At 39.3% G+C, this 27,822-nt stretch overlaps 2 long non-coding RNA genes across 2 annotated transcripts; both read left to right on the plus strand.

Annotated features, from left to right (window-relative positions):
- The first annotated feature begins 290 nt into the window (after positions 1–290).
- LOC140691455 (uncharacterized) lies at positions 291–11,541 on the plus strand. Its single transcript, XR_012067078.1, has 3 exons — positions 291–369; positions 7,439–7,550; positions 11,222–11,541. It is a non-coding gene; the product is annotated as an uncharacterized lncRNA (long non-coding RNA).
- An 11,153-nt stretch (positions 11,542–22,694) lies between these two features.
- Positions 22,695–27,327, plus strand: LOC140691454 (uncharacterized). Its single transcript, XR_012067077.1, has 2 exons — positions 22,695–22,827; positions 27,142–27,327. It is a non-coding gene; the product is annotated as an uncharacterized lncRNA (long non-coding RNA).
- The last annotated feature ends 495 nt before the right edge of the window (positions 27,328–27,822 follow it).

Genomic DNA, 27,822 nt, shown 5'->3' on the forward strand with positions numbered 1-27,822 from the left:
CTGTGCCCTTTTGGGGACACATACTCTTCCTCCCTACTCCCCCCACCTCCTTAGCCCCTGGCAACCACTGATCTGTTCATCATTTCTATAATTCCTTTGTTTCAGGAGTGTTCTGTAAATGGCCTCGTGCAGTGTGTAATCTTTCAGGATTGACTTTTCCACGCAGTATGATTCTCTGCAGAGCCATCCGGCTTCCTGCGTGTATGAGCAGTTCACTCCCTACTCACTTATTGCCGAGAATTATTATTCCTTGATACAAAAATACTCATTTATTTAACCAGTCACCTGTTGCAGAACATCTGGGTTGTTTGCAGTTTGGGGCTATAACAGAGCTACTGCAGACCTTCATGGACGGGGTTTTGTGTGAACGTAAGTCTTCAATTTTCTGGGATAAACGCCCAGGGATGCAGTTGCTCAGTCATGGCGGTTTCATGTTCAGTTTTTTTTTTTGAGAAACTGTCCAGCTATTTTCCAGATTAGCTATACCATTTTGTATTTCTACCAGCAGTGTAGGAGTGATCTAATTTATGTGCATCCTCGCCAGGATTTAGTGTTGTCACTACTTTTTATTTTAGCCTTTCTGATAGGTGTGTAGTGACATTTCATTATGGTTTTAAATTGCATTTCCCTAATTTATTGGCTAACTTTTTTTTAAATTGGCTAACAGTCTTAAACATATTTTTATATGCTCATTTGCCACATGTATATCTTTTTCAGTGAAATGTCTCTTCATGTCTTATGCCCACTTTCTACTTGGGTTGTTTGATTTTGTAATTAATTTTTTTATTGAATTACAGTTGATTTACAATATTTTGTTAGTTTCAGTTGTATAGCAAAGTGATTCAGTTATATATATTTTTTTCAGATTATTTTCCAGTATAGGTTATTACATGATATTGAATATAATTCCCTGTGCTCTTTACAGTAAATCCTTGTTGCTTATCTATTTTATGTATAGTAGTTTATATCTATTAATTCCACACTCCTAATTTATCTCTGTTTCCCTTTTGGTAACCATAAGTTTGTTTCCTATGTCTGTGAGTCTGTTTCTGTTTGGTATATAGATTCATTATATTGTTTTTTAGATTCCACATATAAGTGATATCACTAATATTTGTCTTTCTCCATCTGACTTAATATTCTCTATGTTGCTGAAGTGGCATTATTTCATTCTTTTTTATGGCTGAGTAATATTCCTCTGTGTGTGTGTGTGTGTGTGTGTGTGTGTGTGTGTGTGTGTGTGTGTGTGTGTGTGTGTCTCTCCCACATCTTCTTAATCCAGTCGTCTATTGATGGGCACTTGGGCTGTTTCCATGTCTTGGCTATTGTAAATAGTGCTGCTGTGAACATTGGGATGCATGCATCTTTTCAAATTAGAGGCTTTTTTTTTTTCATCTTTTCTGGGTATATGCCCAGGATTGGGATTGTTGGATCATATGGTAGCCCTATTTTTAGTTTTTTGAGGAACCTCCATGCTCTTCTCCATAGTCGCTACACTAATTTACATTCCTACCAAACATGTAGGAGAGTTCCCCATCCTCAACACCCTCTCCAGCATTCATTATTTGTAAACTTTTTGATGACGGCCATTCTGACCAGTGTCAGGTGGCACCTCACTGTGGTTCTAATTTGCATTTTCCTGATGATCAGTAATGCTGAGCATCTTTTCGTGTGCGTGTGGGCCCTCTGTATGTCTTCTTTGGAGAAATGTCTATTTAGGTCTTTTGCCTATTTTTGATTATGTTGTTTGCTTTCTTGTTATTGAGTTGTATGAGCTGTTTGTGCATTTTGGAAATTAAGCCCTTGGTCACATCGTTTGCAAATATTTCCTCCCATTCCATAGGTTGTCTCTTCATTTTGTTGATGGTTTCCTTTGCTGTGCAAAAGCTTTAAGATTGATTAGGTCCCATTTGTTTGTTTTTATTTCTTTGCCTGGGGAGACTGCTCTAAGGGAATATTGCTATCATTTATGTCAGAGAATGTTTTATCTGTGTTCTCTTCTAAGAGATTTATGGTGTCATGTCATGTGGTTTTGATTTGCATTTTCCTGATGAGCAGTGATGTTGAGCATCTTTTCATGTGTCTGTTGGCCATTTGTAGGTCTTCAAACCATTCTGAGTTTATTTTTATATATTGTGGGAAGACATCTAATTTCATTGACTTACTTGTAGCTGTCCAGCTTTTCCAACCCTACTTGTTCACGGGACTGCCTTTTCTCCATTGTATATTCTTGACTCTCTTGTCATGGATTGATTGACTGTAGGTTTATTTCTGGGCTCCTTGTTCTAGTCCATTGATCGATATGTCTGTGTGCCAATACCATGCTCTTTTGATTACTATAGCTTTATAGTATAGTCTGAAGTCTGGGAGGGTCATGCCTCCAGCTTTGTTCTTTTTCCTCAGGATTGCTTTGGTAATTCTGGGTCTTTTGTGGTTCCATATAAATTTTAGGATTATTGTACTAGTTCCATGAAAAATGTCATAGGTAATTTGATAGAGATTGCATTAATCTATAGATTTGATAGTATGGCCATTTTAACAGTATTAATTCTTCCAGTCCAAGAGCATGAGATATCTTTCCATTTCTTTTTACTTCAATTTCCTTTTCAATGTTTTGTATTTTTCAGTATTTATGTCTTTCACCTCTTTGGTTAAGTTTATACCTAGGTTTTTTTTTGGATGCAATTTTAAATGGGATTTGTTTTCTAACTTTCTGATATTTCCTTATTATTGTGAAGAAATGCAACAGATTTCTGTATGTTAATCTTGTATCCTGCTACCTTGTTGAATTCATTTATTAGGTCTAGAAATGGGTTGTTTAATTTTTTTTACTGTGTTTTGAGAGTTTTTTTTTAATTAATGTATATATTCTAGATGCTAGTCCTACGTTGGATATTTTGCAGATTTTTCACTCAGTCTGTGGCTTGTCTTTTCATTCTCTTAACAAAGTTTTCTATAAAGCAAATGTTTTCTATTTTGATGAAGTTCAATTTATCAATTTTTCCTGTTATAGATTTTGGGGTGGGGCATCCAATCCAGTCTCAGACCTCTTTACTTTGTCCTGAAGATCTTCTCCTATTTTTCCTGAAAGTTTTATAATAATCTTTTACCTTTTAAGTCTGTGGTCTATTTTCAGTTAATTTTGTATAAGATATGAGGCTTAGGTCAAGGCCTTTTTTTCCCCCTTGTGGCTGTCCAGTTGCTTCAGCACCATTTGTTGAAAAGGCTAACTTTCTTCTATTAAATGGTTTTTGCACCTTCAAAGGCAGTTGGACATATTAATGTGGGTCTGTTTCTTAGTTCTCTGTGCTGTTTCGTTGATGAACATGTCTCTCCCCCTGCTCACCCCTCACAGTTGTGATTACTGTGTCAGGTGAAGTGATTCCTTCCACTTTTTCTTTTTCAAAATTGTTTTTGCTATGCTAGTTCCTTTGTGTTTCCATATAAATTTTAGAATCATCTTGTCTGTATCTACCAAAAAGTCTTGCTAGAAATAGGAAATTTTCTTAAACATAGGCATCAATTTGGAGAGAGTTAGCATTTTTGCTTTGTCCAGTCTTTAATCCGTGGCACAGTGTGCCTTTCTATTTAATTAGTTTCTTTTGTTTCTTTCATCAGCATTATTTCATTTTTAGCATAGAAATCCTTCCCATGTTTTGTTAGATTTATGCCATTTTTTCAGTGATTATAAGTGATACTATATTTTAAATCTTGATGCTGATGTGTTTGTTGTTAGTATGTAGAAATGTGATTGATTTTTATATCCTACAGTCTTGACCTTGTTGAACTCACTTACCAGCGATGAGATTTTTCTTTTTAGAGTCCTTCGATTTTTCTATGTAGATAATCATATTATCTGCCAATAGGAACAATTTTATTTCTTCCTATTTGATCTGTGTACCTTTGTTTCCTTACTTTGTATGCCTAACTCTTATTTAATATCACACAGGGATATTAAATAAGAGTGGTAAGATACAATCCAGCAATCCCACTCCTGGGCATGTATCTGGAGGGAACTCTAATTCAGAAAGATACATGCACCCCAGTGTTCACAGCAGCACTGTATACAATAGCCAAGACATGGAAACAACCTAAATGTCCATCGATAGATGACTGGATAAAGAAGTTGCCTATATTTATACAATGGTACTCAGCAATAAAAAAGGAATAAAATAATGCCATTTACAGCGACATGGATGGATCTTGAGATCATCATTCTAAGTGAAGCAAGCCAGAAAGAGAAAGAAATAAACCATATGGTATCACTCATACGGGGAACCTAAAAAAAGAGGAAAAAAAGAAAGAAAAAAGAGGATACTAATGAATGCATCTACAAAACAGAAACAGAATCACAGACATAGTAAATGATCTTATGCTTACTGGGGCAGGGGGAGGGGGTGGGAAGGCATAAATTTGGGAGTTTGAGACTTGCACATGTTAACCACTATATATAAAAATAGATTTAAAAGAAGAAAAGAGTGGTGAGAGCAGATAGTCTTACTTTGTTTCTGGTCTTAGGGAGAAAGCAGTCTTTCGCCATTCAGTGTAAGGTTAGCTGTAGAAATTTTTAAATGATCATTATCAAGTTGAGGAAGTTCCTTTCTGGTTTTTTGTTTTTGTTTTTGAGAGTTTTTATCATGAATGAATGTTAATTTCTGTGAAATACTTCTTCTGCATCTGTTGATATGACCATGTGATTTTTCTTTTTAGCCTGTCAATAGAGTAATTACATTGATTGATTTTTCAGATATTGAACCAGACTTTCATCTCTGAAACAAAGCCCACTTGGTCATAGTGTATACTTTATATGTATATGTAAAACTGAATTCTGTTTGCTAATATTTTGTTAAGTGTTCATGAGAGATACTGTTCTGTGGTTGGTGTTGTTTTAATACTGTCTTTTTCTGGCTTTGGTATCAGGGAAATACTAACTTCTGAAAATGACTAGGGAAGGGTTCCCTCCTTTTTAATTTTCTCAAAGATGTGGTATAGAATTGGTGCTGATTCTTTCTTAAATGTTTGTAGAATTCTCTAGTAAAACCATCCTGGCCTGAACATTTCTTTTGTGAGTTTTAAAATTACAAATTCAGTTTCCTTTATAGTTACAGGACTATTTAAGTGATCTGTTTTGTGTTGGATGAGTTGTAGGACTTTGTGTTTTCAAAAAATTGGTCCATCTCTTGTAAGTTGTCAAATTAAAGTATGTGGAGCTGTTCTTGTTCCTCCTTTGTCATCCTGCTGGGTCTGTAGTGATACACCTTGAAATTGGCTATTTGTGTCCTCACTCTCTCTTTTTTTTTTTTGATCAGTGTTTGTTATATCACTGAGTTAACGGTGGCCCCTGCACATTGGCCCCTCTGTGGTTTTCTTCTCTGCAACAAGCTGAGACATTAGTTCAAATCCTGCCAGCACCAGATTCAAATTCTTACATACTCAGTTGCTTTAAACACGGCCCAAAGAAGCACATCATTATTTTTAGCCATTAAGCGACTGCCTGCTTTGAATACCTGGTGAAGCTGCATTTACCGTCTACTCACCTTTGATCAGGCAAGCTTTGGGGCTGTCACAGACCTCCAGCAGATGCTGCCAAGCAACGTCACCTGGACACGTTAAGTCCCCTCAGAGGGGATGCTGGTGTGTGCTGTGACCGTCTCAAGGTCATGTCCTTTTCCTTGACCAGTCCCCACATCCTTCAGCTCACCAGTTTTGCTAGAGGTTTGTCAATTTTATTGATCTTTTCAGGGAATCAGCTTTGTTTTTCTGTTTTCAGTTTCATTGATTTCTGCTCTTGGTTTCCTTCTTTCTGCTTGTTTTATGTTTATTTTGCTCTTCCTTTGCTAGGTTTTGAGGAGCTTCAATAATTAATTGATACTTTTCCTCCTTTCTAATATATGCATGTAGTCATGTAGTGCTCTGAATTGTCCTTTCAGCACTGCTTTAGTGGTAACCCACAAATCTTGATAAGTTATATTTTCATTTCCATTCAGCTCAGTGTATTTTTCGATTTCCCAGGAGACTTCCTCTTCAAATCATGGGTTGTTTAGAAGTGTCCTGGTTAGTATCTGAGTAGTTGGAGATTTTCCTGTTGTCTTTATGTTATTGATTTCTAGCTTGATGCCATTGTGGTTGAGAACACATTCTTTGTGATTTCAATCATTTTAAATTTGTTAAAGTTTATTTTATGGCCCAGGGTGTGGTCTATCTTGATATACGTTCCATAGGACCTTGAAAAGAATATGTGCCCTGCTCTTGTTGGGCAGAGTGTTCTATAAATGTTGACTTGAACCTGTTGGTTGACTGTGCTGAATTCTTCTGTATCTTGGCTGATTTCTGTCTACTTGTTCTGTCAGTTGTTGAAAGAGGGGTGTTGATGTTTGCAGCCATAATCGTGAGCTTGTCTGTTTCTCCTTTCAGTTTTGTCAAGTTTTAGTTTGACTTATTTTATAGCTCCATTTTTTGGTGCACACATTGAGGATTCCTATGTCTTATTGGGGGATTTACCCTTTTATCATTATATAGTGACCCTCTCTGTCTCTGATCGTTTTCTTTGCCTTACAGCCTGCTTTGTCTGTTAACGATAATGATTGACTTTGATTAAAATTTGCATGATATTATTTTTTTCCATTCTTTCATTTTCAACCTGCCTGAAATCATAATTGAAGTGAGTTTCTTGGAGGCAGCATGTAGTCAGGTCATGTTTTTCCATCTAACCTGCCAATCTTTGTCTTTTAATTGGTATGTTTATATGGTTTATGTTTAATGTAAGTATTGATCTATTAAATTTGTTTTTCCATTTTATATTTTTACTTTCTATTCTGTTTTTTTATTTCCCTCTTTTCTTTTTCGAGTCTTTCTGTGGTTTATGAGAATATTTTTTAGAATTCCATTTGATTTACCTTTTTTTTTTTTAATTGAAGTACAGTCAGTTACAATGTGTCAATTTCTGGTGTACAACCCTTGTCCCAGGCATGCATATACATACATATATTAATTTTCATATTCTTTTTCATTACAAGATATTGAATATAGTTCCCTGTGCTATACAGAAGAAACTTGGTTTTTTAAATTTTTTTATATATAGTGGCTAACATTTGTTAATCTCAAACTCCCAAATTTATCCCTTCCCACACTCCTTCCCCCATAACCATAAGATTGTTTACTAAGTCTGTGATCTGTTTCTGTTTTCTGGATGAGTTCATTAGCGTCCTCTTCTTTTTCTAGTTCCACATATGCGTGATACCAAATGGTTTACCTGTTTTTGAGTATAACCTGTTTCCCTAATGTTCTGGGGTCTGTCTCTTCGCATAGCTGTTTTAGTGGTTGCTCTGGGTATTAGACTATATATACATATCACAGTCTACTGGTATCATCATTTTACCAGTTTGAGTGAAATATAAAACCATTACCTCCATTTACAGCCATGCCTTATGCTTCACAGAGACTGCATTTTTTACAAATTGAAGGCTCATGACAACTCTACATTGAACAAGTCTGTTGGCACCATCTTCCCAACAGCATTTGCTCACTTCATGTCTCCGGGTCATGTTCTGGTAATCCTTGCAACATTTTAAACTTTTTCATTATTATTATAGTTGTTATGGTGATCAGTGATCTTTAATGTTACTATGGCAAAAAGATTATGACTTGCTGAGGGTTCAGATGATGGCTTTTTTACTAATGAAGTATTTTTTAATTAAAGTATGTACATTGGTTTTTAAGACATAATGCTACTGCACACTTAGTAGACTATAATATAGTGTAAACGTAACATTTATGTGCACTGGGAAGCCAAATCCAATCCTCCATGTTACTTAAACTCTCATATTTTATCTCTCTTCAATTCTCTGTTCTGCCTCCTTGTAACTTTCTTCAGTCTCTATTCCAGTTCACTAACTTTCTCCTTAGTTTTGTTAATTCTACTCTTTAACTCATTTATTGACTTTTTAAAATTTATAATTCAATGAAATCTAAGATTCATAATGTCAGCATTTGTTAAAGGATGAGACAGATTTGTGAAATAGTCTCAAAGCACACGTTTTGCTTGTGGTGTTTGTGTTTTGTTTTGTTTTTTTTAATGAGGAGGAGGTAGTTAGGTTTATTCATTAATTTCTGCTTGGAGGAGGTACTGGGGATTGAAACCAGGTCCTCTTGTGCACTAGGCATGTGCTCTACCACTTGAGCTATACCCTTCCCCCATTTATTTTTAATGACTGCAATTTTTATTTCTAGACAGATTCTAGAAATCTACCTCTTTTTATATCATTTTATTCTTTTCTTATGGATTCAGTTCTCTTTTTGGTATTAATCAGCTTGAGTATACTTTATCAGGTTCTTTTTTTAATCAGATTCTTGAAAGTTTAATGTTTTGGGATTGCTGACTCATTCAAGCTGGATTGTTCCCTTGAGTGTTTTATAATTTTAGATTGTGAGCTCATCTTCAGAGGAGCTAAAAGTGTGGGAATCCTATATACCTTGGGCTGAGGGTGTTTCTTTCCAGAGTGATCTGCATTTGCTTCTTCCAGGCATCCCATTATTTTAAATTTCTTGACTTGAAGATTCATTTTCCACATGTTTTTTAAATTTGAACTTCAGACTCACATGATAAACCTTCAAAGTGGAATGTTTTTCTGCTGAGAGGCCAGGCAGAGTCAGAGAGGGCTCCTTGTCTTCCTGCACTGGGGAGAGGATTTTTCCCCAGCCTATCCTTTCACTTTCGGCTGAGCCCTGAAGAGAGTTCCAGTTCGGCTCACTACTCCTTCCTTCACATGGGCACATAAGAAACATTCCAATTTGTGTACACAAATTATTTTTTCTCTCAAGACTTACTTTTGCCTACATAGTGACAGCATCTTCACCTGATTTTCATCTTTCATATATTGATTGATTGATTGAAGTATAGTCAGTTTACAATGTTCTGTTAATTTCTAGTGTACAGCACAATGCTTCAGTCATATAGGAACATAGATACATTCATTTTCATATTTTCACTGTAAGTTACTGCAAGGCATTGAATCTAGTTCCCTGTGCTATACCATATAAACTTGTTGTTTATTGGATTTTGTGAGACTCCTCCTGTACTTCAAAGTGAGAGACATTCTGCCACAGTTCAGTAGGTGTCTGTGTAATTCAGTGGGTTTGCAGATGTAATTCTTGGTGTATTCATGGGAGAGGGTGAGCTATGAGTCTCTCTACTCTGCCATCTTGGTTCAACCTCTGATTTTCATCTTTTTTATGGAATATATTGGGCTTTATTTCTTAAACAGAAGGGGATATGGAACCAGATTGAGAAATTCCAATATTTTCATTTTAACCTGTCTTAACCATCTTCCCTTCAATTTCTTGGTTTGTAAAAGCTTTTCAATGAAAATGATTAGACTTGGCATATTTTATTTTATGTGTGTAGTAAAATGTACATTACATAAGATCTGCCATTTTTACCCTTTTTAAGTCTACAGTTCAGTAGCATTAAGTACACTCACATTGCTGTACAACTGTTACCACCAACATCCATCTCCAGAACTTTTTCATCTTTCGTATCTACTGAATGCAAACTCTCCATTTCGTCTCCCCAATCCCCTCCCCAGCAATCACCCTTCTACTTTCGGTCCCTATGAGTTTGATGACGCTGAGTACCTCATGTACTGGAAGTGGAATCTTCTGGTATTTGTCCTTCAGTGTCTCGCTTATTTCACTAAGCACAATTTTCTCAAAGTTTATCCATGTTGTAGCATGTTCCAGAAAGTCCTTCCTTTTTAATGCTGAATAATATTCCAATGTATGTATATAATATATTTTGTTTATCCATTTATCCATCAATGGATATTTGAGTTGGTTCCATCTTTTGGCTACTGTGAATAATATTGTTGTGAACACTGGTGGGCTTGCTTTTAAAATGGGCAGTGGGAAGCATAAAACTGTTGCTATTTTTAAATGCTGACAATTCTAATAGCACTATCCTTTAAGTTTAATTGCCTACAACCATTTGAAAATCATGAGAGGTTGACGACTTAATCTTGGAGTGATCATGAATGTAGTTCTTAGGAAACAGGGCTGGCCCAGGCACCAGCAAAGAAATAGACTATTTGGGCTTAATTGGGGGAGGGAAGGAGCCAGGGCCAGCAGTGCTTGGTCTGGGCTGGACACAGGAGTGTGGAGGTGACACCTTCAGGGGTGCACACAAGGGAACCAGGAGTGTGGAGCAGGGCCTTCAGGGCCAGGGGATGAGTCTGGCAGCAGAGGATGAGCAGTGGTGGGTCAGGATCAAAGGGTGAGGGTGGGAGAGGGGGTGAGAGCTCTGCAGGGCCTGGACTGAGTAGAACGAGAGTTCTTTCCTAATAAAAAGCAAAAATGAATCTCCAGGACCGTGTGAGGCTCCTAATGCTACATCACTGTAATTTACAGACTCCATGGTGGAAATCCTCTTTTTCTGGTTATGGAAAGTAGGATCCCAAATTAAATGTATTCCAAGTGGGGGAGGGTACAGCTCAAGTGATAGATCACATGCTTAGCATGCAGGAGGGCCTGGGTTCAGTCCCCAGTACCTCCTCTAAAAATAAGTAAATGAATAAACCTAATTGCCTCCCTCCCTGCCCCCCCTCAAAAATAAAATAATAAAAATAAATAAATAAATTCCAATGTGAAAAGAAGAAATGAAGAGCTTTCTCTACACTGAATGAGACAGACTTTTCACATGGAATACTGACCCCAGCTGGGCTTAAACCAGCCTTCCCACAGGTCACAGATGAGGGGACAGAGGCAAGACCACAGAAGTCCACAAGTGCGGGGAAAACTGACACCTATTTTTTTTTTTTTTAAAGGAAGGCGACTTCTCAAAGCCTCAAAGTCTACCAGGTTTTTTCTTTTGTACAGAAAACACTTGAAATTTCTGGATACTTTTGCTTGTCATTGCGTGTGTGTATTTTTTTTTTGAATAGTGTAGCAGAGAGACAGATTTTAGTCATTACAAGAATAGTTTTCAAACGTTCAGTATCAAAACAAATTGTCCCCAGTTTGAAATGGGATTGAGCACGCAAGCCAGATACAGAAAAGGTGGGGAGGTAAGTCAATGTGTTTATTGCTGTTTTCACAAAATACCGTTACCTCTTTTTTTTCTGTTATATTAGCAACTAAGATTTCATTAAATTTTTATGATTGTAACCTAAGAATAAATTCATAGCACCTGTTTTAAAGTTACTTATCACAATCTCATTTTGTCTTTCAGATTTTTTGTTTAAATTCTTGGTTATTGGAAATGCAGGAACTAGCAAGTCTTGCTTGCTTACCAGATTATTGAAAAAAAAATGTAAGTGACGCCATGTGGTCTGTATTCACACATGTCTCCTGAGAGCACGCTCCTGCTCGGATTTGTTTACAGCTAGACTTATGAATAGTTTTTTCAGGAAAAAAGTCGCAGTTCAAAAATATTTTTTAAATGATATTGAAAGTCTGTTATTAAACTTTTAGTAATCTGATTTTTATTTAGCATTTCAGCCTTATAGTGGTTCATAGTTCATTACACAGTGTACCATCTGTACATTTTCCAGATACTAAAATACAGTGGGATGATGTGGCATTTCATTTCCCAACAGGCTTGTTGTACATTTTGAATAAAGTAACATCTGTCCTCAGCAGCCTTGTATTGTCATTAAGGCAGTTGTAATCTTCAATTCTATTTTACGAGAAACAGAGGTTCAGAGAAGTGAGTGTGTACCTTTTGATGGTGACCTCATAATTGGTGAGACTCAAACCCAGACATTTTGACCAGAGAAAATAACTTGCAATTGACTCTTACTCTTTTGGTAAAGGAGGTTGAATTTTGTATTCCAAACTATTGTAAAAGATGGTAGGTTTGAAAGGCCCTTAAAATAAGTAGTGCTTTTATAATAATGGAAAAAATTGTGGAGAATGACCTGTCTGTTCGGTAGTCAGATGAAGACACGGAAACAGAACTAATTTCATTTAATGAAATGCATCTCGGGGGGAGGGTGTAGCTCAAATGGTAGAGCACATGCTTAGCATTCACAGGGTCCTGGGATCAATCCCCAGTACCTCTTCCAAAAGTAAATAAAGAAGCAAACCCAACTACCTCTGCCCCACCCCCAAAATTTTTTTTAAATTTTTTAAAAAATGAAGTGCATCTTAAAGATGTATGAGATACGTCAGGTGGTAGATAAAATGGGAAAAGAGGCAGCACAGGATGTCTTGGAAAGGAGCTTGAAGAATAAAATTCTAGAAATGCATTTTGTTCATTCCGTTTTCATCAACCAAGAGCTTGTTGGAACCTCTATATAGTGACACGGACCCAGCATGGCTCAGTCACGGAGCCAGTCCTTACTGAATTGAACACGTCTTCACTCACCGGGTGGTCCAGGCTTCTTTGCCAGTTACCAAGGCTGTTCCTTGCTCCGTCTCAGAAGCGAGCATCCGGACGACAGTGGACCAGGCACCCAGCCTACTACTCTCCCTCTCCTCTGTGGGGAACTCCCCCTTGGTCGCCCTCCCTGTCGCTCCTCACCATCACAGTAATGATGTCACAAGGTTTCACTTTATTTCTCATGTAGCCATGACCTAGTCAGGATGCCCTTGGCCTTTGGTTATGGCCCTTTGAAGGCTTTTACTCCAAGGTGTGCGCAGTGGCTCAGTCTAGCAGGATGTCCAGTTCTGCACTGTCCAGGCGTGAGACAGGCTGCTGGGGTCCCTGTTACCCTCCCCTACCCTCATGCCCCCAGGCAGCAATAAATGTAGCTGTCAGGTGGCATCCCTGACTTCTGGTACAATTAAATTTTATCCTGCAGTTATAAAATATAAGCCAGCATAGTGGACCATATGCCCACGATATTCATCACAGAAATTTTCTTCTATAGACGGCTTATTCCAGTTGAGTTTAGCAGGCTACTTACTTCACCCGCCTCCCCGCCCATTCAAACAGTATTGATTTCTCCAGAGGATTCATTCCAGATTACCGCCACACAGTGCTAAAATTCAGGAAATCCCAGCAGCTGTAGTGTGCATAGAGTTTTTGTTTTTTGGGTTTGTTCTGTTTTTCACACTATCTTTTCCTCGTTTCCCCTTAATCTTTGATGTCCATTAAGTTTCTTTCTTGGGCTTCAGTGCCTTTCCTTCCCTTTACTTTTATTTCTTTAGGAGATTTGGCTGAATACTTAAAACCATTACTGGCCAAGTTGCAGGTCTGCCCCTGGGCAGTGAGGCCTCCACGTGGTACCCAGGCTTCCGTGCAGCCGCCATTCATAAGAACCTTAAAAAGTGAACAGGGAGACACCATCTCCTGTGGTGTGGCCTCCTCCAAGCCCCAGCTTTAAAATATATGGTTTGTTTAGGATTTTTGAGGAAAGCTTTTATTGTCTCTTTAAGAACATGGATTGTATGTGCTCTCTTTAAAAGAACAAGTACTTGTTATCATCTGACTGTTGGAGAAATGAATGGCTGAAGTAAATTGCATTTTCCATTGACTTAACTCTTGATTTTAATGTTACTCGTTTAAATCTGAGCCTATTTCCTTAATGTCCTAAAATGAAATTTCTTTTTCTTTTTCAGTCAAAGATGACTCAAATCATACAATAGGAGTGGAATTTGGTTCAAAGATAATAAACATTGGTGGTAAATATGTCAGGTTACAGATAAGGGACACAGCCGGCCAAGAACGATTCAGGTAGCTTTTTCTCTAAGTTAAGAAAAATATTTGAAAATCGGGTTTGAAATAATCAGTTATATTCTCTTAATATATATAGTCCTTCCCAACCCCCTCCCCTAGAGTTTAGCAGTTTTGCCTCCGGAAGCTTTAAGGCAAGCAGAAGTCAGTTTTTCTCCATGCAGCACTGATTTATGAAAGAATGCATTAGAACCTCTTCCAAGTGAATGCATCCTAATTTGGAGGCTAATTTATTCTTCGAGACTAGTGAGTGCATTAGGAGGGTGTGGCGTTGCCTGTTCCACACTAGGCTTTTAGATTCAAATCAAAGCAAAATAGTAGCACAAACAATTCTTCTCTGCATTTTACTTTAAAAGGAGAATTTTTTAAAACCTCTTTGGAAATTGGTTTTGTTTTACGTTAAAACATTCCACAAAATATTCTCTCTTCTCTCCTCAACACTTTCGTTGCACTACAGTCACCATCGATGTTTGGAATGATGGCCCCAGATCACTGCAGATAAGGTTACATGTATAATATTCTGTAAGTACTAAAGCAAGAAAGTAGATTAATATTTTAGTTGTGCTTTTTGAACACATACCCAAAGTCAAGCAGAACAGATAGTCACAATTTCAAAATTCAGCTAAGTAAAACTTAATCCCAGTGCAGGCATTTCATTTAAAGTCAGGTATATATTCTCTGCAGAAAGATGAATAGCCCCGAAGGAAAGGCTTAAGGATGCTAATATTTTGGTTTCCCCAGTGAAATAGCCCAATCTCTGTCTAGCCATCTCACAGTAAAGCCTCCAGCCCACACATAAAGGGGTGTTTTTTTCTTAAGACTTTTGCATTCCTTGTTCTTGAATATAATTGATCAACCAAGGATCACCAGACACTTGAAGGAAGTTTCTAAAATAAAAGAAAGAGCCCAAAATAAAGAAAATAGAAACTTCCAGGGAATAGGAGAAAACAAAAACTACAAACGGGCAATCAAATAATATATTAAGTAGAGTAATGATCTTCCAGAAAGTTAAACAACAAACTTGAGATGGGAAGGGGAAGAAACAACAAAGAATCATCCAGAATTAATTCAGGAGGTCCAATGCCTGACTAATTAGGCATTCCCGAAGAAGGAAGAACAGAGGAAATACTAAAAGAAACAAAGAAAACTTTCCACTGAAGGAATGAGATTCCACATTTATTGGCCCACCTTACACCAAATACAGATGAATGGGAGAAAGTCCAGACAGGGGTGTGCCATGCAAAATTTCAGAGCATCATGGATGAAGCGAAGATACAGAAAGACTCCAAGAGGCCAAAACAGTCACACATAAAGGATTAGGCATGGACTGTTCAACAGCAACATTTGGAAGCTAGAAGATAATTGAAGCAATGCCTTCAAAACTCAACGTGAAAAAAATTTTTTCCAGCCTAAAATTGGAAACTTAGCCAAACTATCCATTAAGTGTGAGAAGATAAATCAGAATATCTTCAGTTTTGCGAGAATGGGGGAAAACAACGGTTCTCTCCCATGGATTCTTTCTTAGAAACTTCAGGAAGACACACCTCACCAACACAGGGGAGTAAGCCAGAGAGGGAGAATGCAGCTGCCGGGACCGGCCCTGCCAGACGGGGAGACGGCAGGGGCAGGCGCCACAGGCTGGTGCCTCTCTGATGCTCTTTCTCTGGGAGCTGAAGCTAAAATAGAAAAGAATTGCCTCCTACTATATGTGGAAAAGACCTGCCCCCAGGGGCTCCCTAGGGGAGAGCTGACAGCCGGCCCCCCTCACCCCGCAGCTCTGCGGGCTCTTAAAGCCGTGCCCTCTGCGGTAGCATCTGTAAGGAGAAGGGGGACGCTTCGAGCCTGGGAAATTTAAGGACTAAAAAGTAAATTTAAAAATAGCTGCCCTTTTCAAAGTATCAAAATATAATGAGCAAATTCTGTTTGTTTTTTGTAAGTTCCACGGTTTTCTTTTCTCCCCAGAGGTAGGCACTGTTTGTTTCTTTGGTGCCTATTTTTGTTTCTTTCTTTCTTTTGTTTTGTTTTGTTTTAACTTTTTGTTGAAGTGTAGTTGATGGTGGTGCCTCTTTTCTGACCCCAGGTGAGTGGCATTTTTCCACACCACTCTGTGACCAACAATTCACTTCGATTCTGACAGTACCCAGAGTTAGCACCAGACCCCACAGGTTCAGGGCTCAGTCCCCCAACTGTCCACCCTGCACACACCGGTCACTCTCGTGTCTGCCCAGCAGTCAGTGAATTCAGGGCTTCCACGGCCCTGCCCCCAGTCTCCCGAATTCACTGGAACAACTCACAGAGCTCAGGAAAGCACCAAATTCAGTGTTACCAGTCTATTATAAAGGGGGCAAGTCAGAAATGGCCAAATGGAAGAGATGCAGAGGGCACGGGTGTGGGTCTCACTTGCCCCATTCCTAGTGCTCAGAAGTCACCTGCAGCTGGTGGCCGCTGTATTGGACAGTGCAGATCATAGAATGTCCTCGTCCTCTAAGGAATCCCATCAGTTGGTGCTGATCTCAGTGTTCGCCAGCACCACCTCTGAAATATGTCATCTGAACTGTCATCTGGGGGCTCCTTCTGGGAAGACGCTTGTCCAGTGAGAGGGTGTCTGTCGCACACCTGGCCTGTGTTCAGAATGAGGGGCTCTGGCGAGAAGGCGGGCAGCCCTGCCGTTCTTGCCCAGGGCTGAAGGGCTCTGCCTGCCCAGGTGTGAGGCCGCACCATCAGAGTGCACCAGCAGAGGAAACTGGCCCTAGGTATATGAGGACCGAAAACAGTCCTGAAGGCGGATGGACCTGGTCAAATCCTGGCTCTGCCACTGGCCCAATGTGTGACTTAGGGCAACTCAGTCAGTTTCTCTGGGCCTCGGGAGTCTCATGGGAAAGGGAGATAGTCAGAATCTATGTCATAGAGTCCCTTACAAAGAATCCAGGTGATAACTTCCTGGGAAACAAAATACCAGCATGTTGCAGGGATTCACTGAGTGGCAGAGGTGAGCTCTCAGGTGTCCCTCACCACGTTGCTCGTACTAAGAGCTCCATGAATACTGTAAAGTGAAGGGAGCAACTTCTGTTTCCTTTTGTACCCCAACTGGGCAAACAACAGACCACAGCTGTCTGACTCCCGGTCTCATTCTCCTGGAAACAAAGTGAAACAAACTGTGTGGGTGTGGAGCACACTCCGGACGTTCAGGTTGTCTGAGTTCCCTTCAAGGTTGCTGGCATTGCCCCACGTGTTTGAAAGTGGTGTGAGTAGTGTGAATGACTGGAAAGAGTTGCTAGCTTTATAAAATACATGTACTGTTTCCACAATCTTACATTACGCCGCCGAGAAACCTACAATGCGCTGACTAATTGGTTAACAGATGCCAGAATGCTAGCGAGTCAGAGCATCGTGATCATCCTCTGTGGGAACAAGAAGGACCTGGACGCCTATCGGGAAGTCACTTTCTTGGAAGCCTCCAGGTTTGCTCAAGAGAATGGCAAGTGACCTCTCACCTGTTACCTCTACTGGAGTTTTAAGATGAAACTATATTTAGGAAATGTGGAACTTCCTCTTGTTCTTACTGTAAATTTAGACTTATTTAGCACATTTTCACTGTATTGCATTCTGCCTACAAAAGTTACTATAATGATAAAAGCAGATATCTTAGTGTTCTGTAATGACTTTTTAGGCCAGGATTTCTGAATGTTACAGGTCTTGGTTTCAAGTGAAATTTATCACAGTAATTTCCAAAGGCCTTAATCAGATGGTGTCATCTTTCTTGTTTTAAGTTTTTTAAATGGGGAAGGTAATTTTATATTTATTTATTTGTTTATTTTTTTAAACAGAGATACTAGGAATCGAACCCAGGATCTTGTGCATGCTAGACATGCACTTTGCCACTAAGCTGTATCCTCCCCCCAATGTCATCTTTTTAAATGTAATTTGAAGCTAAGTTGGTGAAATACTTTATCTAAATAGAAAGGGAAGTGGTAGAAGAAATACTGGACTTACTGGCTTTATTTTACTACATTAATTTTAAGTCATTTGGCTATAGTTGCCTTTGAAACTTGTCTGAATTTCTCTATGAAATACATAAGGGTGATACATAAAATTAATAGTTGCTTATAGATAGCAGAGTAAGAATTCAGACATTTTAAAATTACTTTAATCTTTAGAACCAGTCAAGAACTAAAATATCCTGATATCAATTTTTAACTGGACTCTGGGGCTGCCAAATTATACTCTTGCAGATTAACTGGTTTTCTAAGAAAATTAACACGTGGAATAAAAACATGAGTTTGTACAGAAACAGACTCACAGACATAGTAAACAACCTTATGGCTACTGGGGGAAAAGGGGTGAGAAGGAATAAATTTGGGAGTTTGAGATTTGCAAATATTAGCCATTATATATAAAAATAGATAAAAAAAACAAATTTCTTCTGTACAGCACAAGGAAGTATATTCAATATCTTGTAATAACCTTTAATGGAAAAGAATATGAAAACAAATATATGTATGTATATGCAAGACTGGGACATTGTGCTGTATGCCAGAAACTGACACATTGTAACTGAAAACTGAAAAATCTACACCAGTAGATTTTTTAAAAAATGAGTTTGTAAAGAAGCTGTTTAGAAGCATGCAAGCTTAGAATATTGAAGCTCAAAAGGAATTTATCTGTCATTTAAATGAACCTGATCTTTACAAGTAAGAAACAAGTGTCTAGAGAGCTTGTGTTAGCTCACAAAAGCAAGGAGAGTGGGCTTTGTACCGTAGTGAGTGACCACATGATGGTCAGAAGCGTATTTGTTCATACAACATCCCTTCACTGTCAGGACGTCACACGGCCATGTAGTCCCCCCAAAGTGTGAGCACCTGTAGGTTGTATTTGTGGTGACGTGAAGGTGATTGGAGAAGGAAGTTGCTACTTTATTTCATATTGACCACAGGGCGGTTTCAGCCAGCTTGCTTCGTTACTCAGCCTTGGTGCCTGCTTAGTTTCTTCAAAAGCTTTAAGTGCTGGCACAAGATACTAGTTACTTTTCAGAAAAACTTAGAATTCTTCTGATATTTAAAAACATTTTTGACATTTGTTGATTTTATATTTGCAGAAATAATGGTTTTAAGTAATAATTCTATTTCGCCTGCTATTCCAGGAGAATACTAAACAGGCTGTTATTAATTGAATAGTTGTGGCTGTCTTTTAAATATGGCTTTGTATTCTGTTTGTTGTCAGTTTTAGAGCTGATGTTTTTGGAAACAAGTGTCCTCACAGGGGAGAATGCAGAAAAGGCCTTTGTACAATGTGCCAGAAAAATACTTGACAAAATTGAATCAGGTAAAACACTTTCCATTCATAAACTTTCCTTCAGCCTCTTTCACTCCCTGGCTCAGTAGTATCCATTTCCAGTATTTCCAGGAACAATTTGGTCAAAGAATATTCTCTCTACACCTGCCAACCTACAGTTGCCAGTTACGGGTTTAAAGGTCTTGTCCCTGTGGCTGAGGGGAAAGCCCACCCCTCTCTTCCAGTGGCTTCCTCGGTCCCACTGATGCAGGGGCCGAGCCATCAGAGTGTCAGGCAGTGTTTGCTTTTAGAACCACAGCCTTTTTTGTATCTATCACTTAAGGAAGACTGGACCTTTGTCCCCCCACTTGCAACACCTCGCTGACTCCGCTGGGCCAGTGGTCATGTGTCATGGCGGGGGGTGAGCTGGGTGATATTAAGTGAGTTACAAGTACATTGCATGATGATGCTGACTGTGGATTGGGCATTGTGGAGAATTTTTTTAAATTTAATTTAATTTTTCTTTGGTGGAGGGAGGGAGGTAGTTTACTTGTTTGTTTTTGGAGGAGGTCCTGGGGATGGAACCCAGGACCTCATGCATGCTAAGCATGCGCTCTACCACTTGAGCTATCCCCTCCCCGCCGAGAATTTATTTCTGACGCTAACTGAGCATACCTCAGTAGTACTTTGTCTCATTGTTGTATTTGTTGTTTCAGTAAAAATGAATTTAAAATAACCCTGATTTAGGCAGCTGACAAAATAATATGTAGTTGTCATTTATTAAAGCTGATTTTTATTTAAATATCACCAAAATTGTATGTGGACATTCAGTTTTTAATTGATTCACTCAAATACCTGAATGCCTATTCTTTATCAGGTCCAGGGATACAAAAATGAATTAATCACAATCCTTGTTCTCAAGAAACTGTCTTTCATGGGAAACAATCAAAAGATAATTCTAATACGGTGTGGTTGATATGAAAATTGAGCAGTGCACGGAATCTGGGGTCACACAAAGATGGAGAACCTGCCTGTTCAGGAGATGATGTCAGGAGGGGCTTCCAGAAGGAGGTGGTGGCTGGGCTCAGGCTTTCGAAATGTGGGGAGAGGCCGGGCAAGGGAGTGAGGAGAAGGGTTAGACCCCAGAGAGCCTGGCATGAGTTGAGATTGGGAGAAAAGTTGAAGGAACAGAAGGACTCGGTGGGGAATGGTGGGAAGGAGGATCGGAAAGAGGCAGCAGCCAGGCCAGTGATAGTGACCTGGGGTCTGGAACTTGACCTTGTGGGCGACTGAGTCTCCACCCTGGCCAAATGCTAGAGTCACTGGGGCGCATAAAAATTTGAATTCCAGGCCCCACTTCTGAGATGCTGAGTTAATTGGGCTGACATATGGCCAAGGCACCAGCATCTTTCAAAGCTTTCTCATGTGACTGATCCTGGTGTCCATGGAAGCCTGAGAGCCCCTGCTGTGGGGACGGGAAGCCCCATGGGTGGTTGGCAGTGAGTGACCTGGTCAGATTGTGATTGGAGACAGATCATTGTAGGCAGTTCTGCCAAGGACAGACTGAAGGAACAGGGCTGACGGCCAGGGTACCAATGAGGGCGTGTTTGAGAACTCCAAAAACTGATGACCAGTGAAAGCCTTGACAAGGATGTGGCAGTAGAGATGAAGAGATACAGATGGATTTAGGAAGAATTTTGGCAGGGGCATCATGATGGTCAGTAAATATCAAAGCAGGGCACTTGACTTTGGGGAGGAGAGAGAAGTGGGGTCAGGAAGGGAGGAGGAGCGACACTTGAGGTCACATTTGAGTAACTCAGTAAAGAGCTGGCAAAGCCAGAGGATAAGCCAGTTCCAGGGAATAAAGATGGTTCTGTGTAGGGTGTGTTCCCTTGGTGGTCTCACTGGAATGAACACGTGGAGGTATCTGGTCAGCTTTGGGGAGAATTCCAGGCTGCTGGTACCCATTTGGGAGCCATCAATATATGGGACTACTTGAGATTCTGGGAGGAATGTGATCACCCAGAGAGCAGTGGAGACAGAAGAGCAGTGACCCAGAGCGAGACCCCGGAGACTGAGGATGAAGGAGAGAAGGTTGGAAAAGGTCAGAGATGTGTGATGAGAGCCAGGAAGGTGGGTGTCACTTCAGCCAAACTTGAGCCAAAGGATCGTTCATTACCACATGCAATAAAGTCTCATCAGCTAAGACCTAAGCTGAAAAATATTTCTTGGGGTGGGTAGGAGAAGGTCACCGGTCATCTTTGCCAGCAGAAAGATGAAAATAGAGGACAGAGAGCATCTGAGCACAAGGAGGAGGTGAGGAGGCAGGAAGTGTTGGCCCCACCCTGGAGGACGAGGGTGCAGACGGTTAACTGAAAGTGAGAGGTTCCAGTAAGGGAAGAAGTTATGAAGATGCGGGGAGAGAAGAGAGAGGCAGGGAAAGGAGAGAAGGGCAGGAGGAGGGCTGACAGAAGCGGGGGCTGGGAGAGGTACCCGGGAGAGCCTCAGGCCCAGACAGAGAGCTGGTCTCTGCAGGAGAGGGGACTCTGCATCCCTCTGGGCTCTTTTGATCTGAAGACAACAATAAAAAATCTACTCAACTTGGTACAAAACTGATTTTTAAAGACTCTAGCACGAATGGTTATCATTAAAATTGGCAAGATCTTGAGTAATATTAAGCTCAACATGAGGTTTCATTTAAATGACCTTCATACTTTAATATTGCATCTGTGAATATCATGCATGGAAGTGAACTCACACAAAACGTTCAAGGTCTTTTTCTTCTGATGTCATCAAAATCATGATGACATCTGGTGAAAAACTGTAAGAATATAAATTAGAATTCTTCAGCAATACTTTTTAATTTTAAATTTCTAAATAGGCAGTATATTCATATGATTCAAAAACCATTGCTTTTTCTCCCCCTTTTTTTAAATAAAAGTTAGCATACTATAAATTCTGCATTTACTATACCTACCGATCATTACAAATCAGTATGCAGAGACTTCCATCTACAGATACATGCTGATATACACATATACGCAGCGTGTGTGTACTATTCAGTTGTGTGTAGTGCCATAATGTAAGCAGTCTGCTTTGGACATTTGGGTTGTTGCCAGTATTTTGCTATCACAAACAACATTGCAGTAAATAACCTTTTTTATATATCATTTCACCTGCATGTGACAGTGTGTGTAGGATAAATTCCCAGAAATGGAATCGCTGAGTCAAAGAGCATAAGCATTTGGAATTTAGGTAGAGCCCGTCAGATTCCTCCGATCAAGATTGTAGCAGTTTATCGTCCCACTAGTAATGAATGAAGGTGTTTATTTCACTAAACCATGCCTTCAGGGTTTATTTTCATACTTGGGTTTCTACCAGTCTCATAAGTGAAAGATGGTATTTTTATGGTTTAATTCTTAAATTAATCTTTGTATACATAGTATGTTCACATAATTCCAAATTCAGAAAGTACAGAAGAGGATACAGTGAAAGTCACCCTTCATTCCCCCGTCTCCTGTCCCCTAAGCCATCTAGAACTCTTTCTTGAAGTCAGCCATAATTATCAGTTCTTTATGTATCCTTCCAAAGATATGTTTATGCCCTCACAAGCGAACATGTATATTTTTTACTTCTTTATTCAAAATTATGGTGTCTGTATGCGGTGTTCTGCACTTTGCTTTTTTCACTTAATGTGTTTTGGGGCTCACAAAAACATGAAAACTTTTTCTAAAGACTTGCTTGGTCCTCAGGTGAGCTGGACCCAGAACGAATGGGCTCAGGTATCCAGTACGGAGATGTGGCCTTGAGGCAGCTTTGGTCCCCTCACCGCGCACAGGCCCCGAGCGCTCAGGAGTGTGGCTGTTGAAGCAGCATGGGTGCACCAGGTAGGTGCCACATCGCAGCATCTCTGCTGCCCCTGGCCTCGTGCTCTGGTCACCTCCTGGAGCTCCGCAGCTTTAACCGTAGGGGTTACCGTTGCTTTTTGCAGCTACATTATGAAAAGGAGAGGGGACTGTATACTTAAAAGATAGATATTCTTAACAGTGAACTACACATTCTTCTCACGTTTATGTGGAACCCTTACCAAAATAGACCACCGTCTAGGCCATAAAACACACCAGAACAAATTTAAAAGAATAGAAATCATACAGTGTCTGCTCTCAGACCACAGTGTTATTAAACTAGAAATCAGCAACAGACAGATAACTGGAAAATCCAAAATACATGAGGATTAAACAACACAATTCTAAATAACAGTGGTCAAAGAAAAAATCTCAGTAGCGATATGAGAATATTTTGAATGAAAGGGAAAAACACAACTTATCGAAATTTGGGGCGAATTCAACAGAAACAGTGCTTAGCATGAAATACATAGCATTGAATGCATATATTAGAAAAGAAGAAAGATCTAAATGTAATCATCTAAGTGTCCACCATAGAAAACCAGAAAAAGAAGAGCAAATTAAATCCAAAGTAGGCAGGAGAAAAGAAATAGTAAGAATTAGAAATGAATGAAATTGGGGGAAGGTGTAGCTCAAGTGGTAGAGCACATGCTTAGCACGCAGGAGGGCCTGGGTTCATTCCCCAGTACCTGCTCTAAGAATAAGTAAACCTAATGACCTCCCCTCAGCCAAAATAAAATAATTAAATAATACAATAATAAATGCATAGAATTTTTTTAATGAATGAAATTAAAACCAGGAGCTCAATAGAGAAAAATCAATAAAACCAGAGCTGGTTCTTTGAAAAAGACCAATAAAATCAATAAGACTCTAGCCAGGCTAAGGAAAAAATGATATAAATTACTAATAACAGAAATGAAAGAGGGGACATCACAGCAGATTCTATGAACATTAAAAGGAAAGGAAAGGACTACTGTGAATAACTCTGTGGCTAATCCTTCGAAGACACAATTTGCCAAAACTCACACAAGATGAAACAGACAATGTGAATAGGCCTGTATCTATTAAAGAAAGAGGGCCAGTAATTAATGACCCCCCAGAATGGAAAGCGCCAGGCCCAAATGGGTCACTGGTGAACTCTATCAAACATTGAAGGAAGAAATTATACCCGTTTTCTACCATCTCTTTCACAGAACGAAAGCAACACAGGGAGCCAGGTTCTCCCTAACTCATTCTGTGAGTCCAGAATTACCTTTATTCCAAAACCAGGCCAAGGCGTTACGAGAAAAGAAAACTTCACGCCAGTATCTTCCATGAACATAGATGCAAAAATCTTCAACAAAATACTAGGTTGAATCCAACAATGTATACAAAGAATTACATACCACTCCCAAGTGGGATTTGTCCCAGGTGTGGAAGGCTGGTTCAGCATTCCAGAATCACTTAGTGTGATTCACCGCATCAACAGGTTCAAGAACAAAAACCACATGGTTACATCAAGAGATGCAGAAAAATCACTGGACAAAATCCAACATCCATTCATGATGAAAACTCTCAGTAAACTAGGAACAGAGGGGAATCTGTTCAACTCGACAAAGAAAATCTACAAAAAACCTACTGCTAACATCATACTTAATGGTGAGAATGTGGAAGCTTTCCTATTAATATCGGGTACAAGGCAAGGATGTCCCCTCTTACTATTTCTCTTTAAAATCATACTTGAAGTTCTAGCCATTGCAATAAGAAAAGGAAATAAAAAGTATACAGGTTGGGAGGGAAGAAATTAACTTTGTTGCAGATGACATGAGTATCTATGCAGAAAATCCTAAAGATTCCACAAACTCCTATGTAAGTGATTATTTAGCACACTTGCAGGATACAAAGTTAACATATAAAAAAGCTCATTGCTTTTCTATATACCAGCAATGAACAAATGCAATTTGAAATTAAAAACACAATACCATTTACATTAGCACCCCCCAGAAAGGAAATACTTAGGCAGGACTCTGACAATATATGAAGAAAACCAAACCGATTCTAAAGTTTATGTGGAGAGGAGGCAAAAGAGCCAAAATAGCCAACACAGTGTTAAAAGAGAAGAACAATGTTGAAGGACCATCGCTACGAAACTGTAACACACTGTAATGCTGCAGTAATCAAGGCAGTGCAGTGTCGGTGAAGTAACAGACGCGTAGCTCAGTGGAACAGCATAGAGGGCCCAGAGGTACACCCACACGCACACGGCCAGCTGATGGTTGATAAAGGGGCAACGGCATACAATGGAGCAAAAATAGTCTTCTTAATAAATGGTGCTAAAACAAGTCATACACCAAAAAAAAAAAAAAAAGATCCCAGACCTTATATCCTTCACAAAAATAACTAAGAATGGATCATAGACCTAAATGTAAAATACAAAACTCCTAGAAGATAAAATAGGAGAAAATGTAGGTGACCTTGTGTGTGGTGAGGACTTCTTAGATACAACACTAAAGACACAATCCGTGAAATAAATAATTGATAAGTTAGACTTCATGAAAAGTAAAAACTTCCACTCTGCAAAAGAGAGTTAAAAGACAAGCTACAGATGAGGAGAAAATATTTGCAAAAGACATAGCTCATAAAGGACTGTTATACAAAATATACGGGGAACTCTTAAAACTCAACAGTAAGAAAACAAACAAGCTAGTTTGAAGATGGGCTAAAGATCTAAACAGACCCTCACCGAAGAACATACCCAGATGACAGTAAATGTCTGAAAGGAGGGCCCACATCATATGTCATCAAAGAAAAAGCAAATTAAAACAATGAGATCCCACTTCAAACCTATTAGAATGGCCAAAATCCAGTACACTGCTAACACCAAATGCTGGTGACGACGTGGAGCAGTGAGAATTCTCGTTCATTGCTGGTGGGAATGCAAAATGGTACAGATACTTTGGAAGACAGTTGGGCATTTTCTTATAAAGCTAAACATATCCTTACTGTATGAGCCAGTAGTCTCACTCCTTGGTATTGACCCAGAGGAGCTGAAAACTTATGTCCACCCAAAAACCTGCACACAGATGTTTACAGCAGCATTATTCATAATTTTGCCAAAACTTGCAAGCAACCAGGATGTCCTTCAGAAGGCAAATGAATAAATTGTGGTACATCCAGAGAATGGAGTATTTTTCAGCACTAAAAAGAAATGAGGGATCACGCCATGAAAAGACATGGAGGAACCATGAGTACATGTTACTAAGATAAAGAAGCCAACCTGAGAAGGCTACATACTGTATGATTCCAATTGTATGACATGGGAAAAGGCAGAACTATAGAGAAAGTGAAAGGACCAGAGGTACCAGGGGTTGGGGATGGGAGGGGTGAGTAGAGCACAGAGGATTTGCGGGACAGTGAAAGTACTCTGTATAATACTATAATGATGGATACGTGTCATCACATATTGTATGTCCACATCACCCATGGACATACAACACCAAGAGTGAACTGTAATTTAAGTGTGGATTTGGGATAATTAAGATGCATCAGTGTAGGTCCATCACCTGTAACAAATACATCAATTTGGTGGGGTTCTTGATATTAGGGGAGGCTATTTATGTGTGAGGGGAGGGGGTACATGGGAAATCTATGTGCTTTTCCATTCTCAATTTTGCTTTGAACCTAAAATGGTCTGAAAAAAAATCCTAAAGCAACCAGTGAAATCACACAACAGAGAGTTTGGGCTGTTAAGCCAACATAGGAATTAAAATGGAATAAACACCTGATTAATCTAAATAATTCAAAAGTAGGCAGAAAAAGAGGGGGGGAAGTATAAAGAACAGGTGGGAAAAATACAAAACAATAAGCAAATGCTGGATTAAACCCAGCCTTGCCAATTAAAAAGGCAGTTAGATATTCTCCTTGGACTGTTTATAGGAAATCCTTATGTTCTTGTTCAAAAAGAAGGGCAAGACGGTAGCTGATGAGAGTGACTGAGTCAGACATTCCTCTGGATCTTCTGTCTTTATAGAACTGAGGAGTCTTCCTTGCGTTAACTGAAGTCTAAACGAATGTGCCTGTAGCTAATGCTCATTTATAAAAATTACAGATGGAGATTTTAACTTTGTAAAGCTGCTTCCTTTTCCCCGTTTACCACAGTGGACTTTGTATGTGTGGTCAACATTATCTAACAGGCATAGGTAAGTTTAAATAAAAGCTGGAAGCAGTCCCTGATGAATTCCCTTTGTGACTATAAGCTGTGTTTGCTTGTACACTTATTGTCATGCATATTTCTAAATTATTCTTAATTTTTTTTAGGTGTTTGGACAGTGGTATTTGGGACACAATTGTTGGAGCTTGAAGAAGTTTTTTACCACCATCTTTTTCTACTTTATACAGAAGTAGATCTTTGTGTGAAAAAAATAATTTGGAGTGTTATGCAAGCTAGTAGATGTGGTACAGCAAACTGTATAATAAATCCATGTCACTGGACAAGACCATTAAGTGTATACACGTATGTAAAAATGTTCCGTTCTGTATTTTCCCTTCCACCTTTGGTTTGACTCCTGGCTCTGTACTGTATATGTGCTAGTCCAGTACATCTCCACAGCATGGTTTCTGATGTATGATATGATAAAAAGTTGCATTAATGCAGTCTAATATTTTATTTTTTTAATCATATGAACTAAAATCTATTAACTGTGAGATGTGCTTTGATCATCAAGTCGGTTATATTGCACAGTTGGTTCTATTTGTAACCTGATACTCAAAAACTGGCAATTGGTGGCCAGTGCAGTGCTTAGTTAATTACGTTGACCACAGTCCACAAGGCGTTTACGTGAGCTACACTTGAAAGATTAGATCGGTAGTTACTCATAGGCTGAAATAAAATGAAGAATGGAGTTTTCCCATGAGCCTTACATTCTCCTGCTTTTAAGGCATCTTCATCCAGATCAGTTCAGGAAGTCCAGCTGGGTACCTGCTCTGTCTTAGGCGCCG

Source organism: Vicugna pacos, chromosome 35, assembly GCF_048564905.1.
Source record: "Vicugna pacos chromosome 35, VicPac4, whole genome shotgun sequence".
Lineage (NCBI taxonomy): Eukaryota > Metazoa > Chordata > Mammalia > Artiodactyla > Camelidae > Vicugna > Vicugna pacos.